This window comes from Asparagus officinalis, chromosome 9, assembly GCF_001876935.1.
Source record: "Asparagus officinalis chromosome 9, Aspof.V1, whole genome shotgun sequence".
NCBI classification, from domain to species: Eukaryota; Viridiplantae; Streptophyta; class Magnoliopsida; order Asparagales; family Asparagaceae; genus Asparagus; species Asparagus officinalis.
Genome location: NC_033802.1, coordinates 7,420,580 through 7,425,137, shown reverse-complemented (window position 1 = coordinate 7,425,137; position 4,558 = coordinate 7,420,580). Strand labels below are relative to the sequence as shown.

The 4,558-nt window shown below is 39.5% G+C and overlaps 1 long non-coding RNA gene across 1 annotated transcript; it reads left to right on the top strand.

Annotated features, from left to right (window-relative positions):
• LOC109823627 lies at positions 1-1,105 on the top strand. The gene is made up of 3 exons (XR_002242421.1): positions 1-40; positions 127-535; positions 1,028-1,105. It is a non-coding gene; the product is annotated as an uncharacterized LOC109823627 (long non-coding RNA).

Sequence of the window (4,558 nt, the reverse complement as noted above, 5' to 3'; positions counted from 1 at the left end):
TGCCGATGAAGAGAAGAAAGCAAAGAATAAGGATCTGGCTGTAAGTAGCAGTTCATTATATATTCAATTTTATAATAATGCATCATTAGTAAGTCGACTTGCCCGGGTTGTTTTGATATATCGTAGGAGAAATTACATGCCAAGGTACATGAGCAAATGTCTCAGTCTCAGGTCGGCTCTAACACTCCTGTCCGGCTAAGCGGAGAGGAGGAGGACTCCATCATCGAGACGGTCATTGGACCGAGTAGGAAGAACAGATAGCGGTGGAGAGGATCCGAGCAAAGGCCGCGAGTCTAGTAGCACCTACGAGTCTGCAGCACTACCAGGAACACCAAGAAGCAGTTCATATCAAGACTCGATGGAGCAGTGGTTGAAAACGATTGAAGATTGACAGTCACAGCAAACAACATATCAATGGATTGCGGAGGAAGAATGGAGGCGTCGGGAGCAGAGAGAATTGGAGTTCACACATTTCATGTCGACTCTGCCTTAGGAGGCTCAGGAGGCATATAGAAGATGGTTTATATCGGATCAGGTAATATATATACTTTATTTTTTTTATTTAAATGAATTAAATATATACTTTTTACTTAGTTATGAATTTTCTTCATGACTAAATGATATCATACATACCGATACACACTGATACAAACTGTTACACACAAACCCTAACTCTAACCCTAACACAAAGCCCAAAATATATACTTATAATGTTTTGGGCTTTGGTCGTGGTTGAGGAGGAGGAGTGGGGATTTGGTTGTGGTGGTGGTTGAGGGGGAGGGGTGGGGGGAGGGGGGAGTGTGGTTGGTTGGTGGGTGGGGTTGGGGGATTTGTGTTGTTGTTGTTGTTGTTGTTGTTGTGTTGTGTTGTGTTGTGTTGTGGTGTTGTGTTGTATTGTGGTATTGTATTATTGTGTTGTGGTGTTTTGGTGTTGTGTTGTGTTGTGGTGTTGGGGGAATTATATTTATATGTGCACACTCTTATTAACGGTTACACACCCTTGTTAATGTTTGATTTATATTTGTAGGCCGGGACTTCTACATAAGGTGCAGCCGGGGGTAGTCATAGTGCAGCTGGTGTTGAGGATGATGATGATGATCAGGAGGATTGATTGTAATTAATTTAACTTTGAAAATAACTCCTTATGTTGTATAAACAATATTTATTATGTACATGTTGAGAAACTTTTATTTGTTTTTATTAAAATAAATGTGTGATATATGCATGAGATTGAATATTATACTGCTAATTTAAAAGGGTTTTTAAATTTATTATCGATATTGTACATGGTTTTTTTCAATTTTCAAAATATTTTTTAAAAAATAGTGGTTATTTTTAGCGACGGATTTTCCGTCGCTAAATACATATTTAGCAACGGAAAACGGACACAAAAAATTTAAAATAATAAATACAACTTTTAGCGACAGATATTCTGTCCCTAATATCTTTTTAGCGACGGAATTTTGTCGCTAAATATATATTTAGCAACGGAAAACGGACACGGGAAAAAATTAAAATAATAAATACAAATTTTACTGACGAATATTCCGTCCCTAATAACACTTTTAGCGACGGAATTTTTCATCACTAATATTTTTCTATTTTTTAAAAAAATATGGCGACAAAAAACCGTCGCTAATATCCCGTCGCTTAAAATTAGCGACGAAATTTCCATCGCTAAAGATACAATTAGGGACCCTTAATGTAGGGACGGTTTTTTAGTGACGAAATTTGTTTTTTTTTTTCGTCGCTAAAAGTTATAGGGACGGAATTTAGACCTTTAGCGACGGAATTGTCCGTCGCTAAAAGGTGTAAATCCACTAGTGTAAGGTGATTCCTTCCAATTTGAAGCACTCAAGAACATGACATTGGAAAAATCTCAAGGACTCCTAAGAATGTGCTTGGGAATATTTGTTGGATTGCAGGTTATTGGGCCAAACAGGATTCCTAGTCTGTTTTGGTTTTGGTTTTAGAATTATTTAGATTCCTAGTTTGTTTTGGTTTTGGTTTTAAAATTGTTGGATTCCTAGTCTGTTTTGATTTTAGGGTTTCTATATATATAGAACGTTTTAGAAGAGATTTGTGGAGAGAAAAAAAGATTGTTTTGAGCACTTTGAGAGGGAGATTTCTGAGAGGTGAGTTGAGTTCTTTTGGTGAGGGTTATTTTGAGTGTTTGAGAGTTGTAACCCATTGTTTTTCTCCTCCATATAGTGAAAACTCTCTATCGTCTCCCCGTGGATATATGCAATTTTTTAAACCACATAAATCTCTATGTTTGTGATTGATTTGTGTCATTCTTTTATGAATTGCACTCGTTGGTTGTTCTCCTCCCGTTGCTCGCCGACTCATGTGGGTTTTTGGTTCACGACTACGATTCTGCCGACGCACAACAATTGGTATGAGAGGCTAGGGTTTCAGACCTAGGGTTTTTTTTTGGATGGAGGAAGATTCGTTGTTGGAAGCTTGGATATTGGAGATCTAGGCTTTGGTGGAGATAGCATTGTGGAGTTGCCAGTTGGAGATCTCACGTTCCTCGTATGGTTGGGAGTTCGTGTTGGAATCTAATCTAGGATTCAAGTTGGGTAATTTCTCAACTCTATCAGTTGTTTGAATTTTCTCTATAATTTAGAGTTAGCAAGCAATGGCAGGAGATAGTGGTGAAAACAGCAAGGCTATGGCAAGTACAGTTCAGGTTACACTTCAGAATACGAAGATCAGTGTTGTGAATTATGATGGAAAGATCAACTTTGGGTTGTGGATGAGTGATGTGCAGGATGCTTTGAATGCTCAGAACTTAGTGGAGACTATCATGGTCCATGAGAGGCCACCAATAGGACAAGATGAATCGAAACGCTTGTAGGGTAATAAGATCTTGTTTGGAACAAGAGTTGATGTACATAGTGATCGATGTGACATCTGCGATGAAGATGTGGGAGATTCTCAACAACAAATATCTTATGAAGAGTGTTGAGAATTGGTTGCACTTGCTGTGAAGATTGTTCAGATTCCAGATGTCCAATGGTACCTCACTTGCAGATCATATGAATAACTACACAAAGTTGTTGTCAGACTTAGAGAATGTGGATGAGAAGATATCAGATAAGTATAAGGTGATTATTTTATTAGGCTCCTTACCCGATGAGGAGAATGATACATTCGTGCTCACTTTATTGAAGGGTAGATCTTCCATCACCTATAGTAAAATGACTAATGCGTTGACGAATTTCGACTTGGGGAGGAAGGATAAATAATCTTCCAGAGCTAGCACTTCAGGATAGGCCTTGTCGACGAGAGGTAGGAGTCCCTATTCGAGAGGTGACAACAAAGGCAGGTCAAAGTCAAGAGGCTACTACCAATTAGTGAAGAATCAGTGTGCTTTTTGCAAAGAACAAGGACATTGGAAGAGAGATTGCCCGAAGTTTAGAGAGAAAGAGAATAGCAAGAAGAAGGGCACGAATGCCAGCGAGGTGAATGTTACTAAGAGTGGTAACGATTTAAATGATTCATGCTTTTTTCTATTGATTACTCTAGAGGTTAACCATGCTGATGCATCGGATTGGATGTTGGATTTTGGTGCTACTTATCATGTGACACCCCGACGAGATTGGTTTGCATCTTTCGAGAAGCTCGATGGGGTGTGTTGGTCATGGGAAATGATCAGTCCTGTGGTATTTGTGGGATAGGTACCATCATGATTCAGATGTATGACGGAGTTGTTCATGAGTTGAATGAAGTGAGATTTGTTCCTCAGCTGAAGAAAAATCTTATTTTCGTTGGAGCTTTGGAAGCAAAAAGATTCAAGGTGACTTTTGAGAGCCTTGTAACAAAAGTTACTAAGGGATCTTTGGTAGTGATGAAGGGAGTCTGCAGTAGGAACCTATATTATCTAAAGGGAAGCATCAAGATTGGCCAGGTAGCTTCAGCGGTTTTAGAGGCGAACACGAGCAAACTTTGGCAGTACACAGGTGAAAAATCACTGCAGCCATTGTGCAAACAAGGGCTATTGAAGGGAGCCAAGAGTGGGAAGATTGAATTCTGTGAGCACTATGTTCTTGGCAAGAAGACTAAAGTGAAGTTAGGGACAACCATTCATACGATGACAAACATCTTGGACTATGTGCACACGGATATTTGGGGTCCTACCAAGATGATATCACTTAGTGGTCGACATTAGTTCGTCACATTTGTAGATGACTATTCTAGGCGTTGTTGGGTGTACACCATAGCGAAGAAGAGTGAAGTCTTAGAGATATTTGTGGAGTAGAAGAGAAGATTGGAACTGCAGATAGGGAGAAAGATCAAGATGTTGAGATCCAACAATAGTGACGAGTGCACTTCAGACCCCTTTTAGCAGCTATGTCGAGACGAGGGCATAGAGAGGTGCTTCACACTTAACCATACACCACAATAGAATGGGGTGACAGAGAGGTTGAATCGGTGTTTACTGGAGAATGTCTGATGTTTGTTATCACAGAGTAGTTTGGAAAAGATATTTTGGGCTGAGGCACTTTCGTATGCGAGCCACCTCATTAATAGGCTGCCTTCATCTGTGATTGAG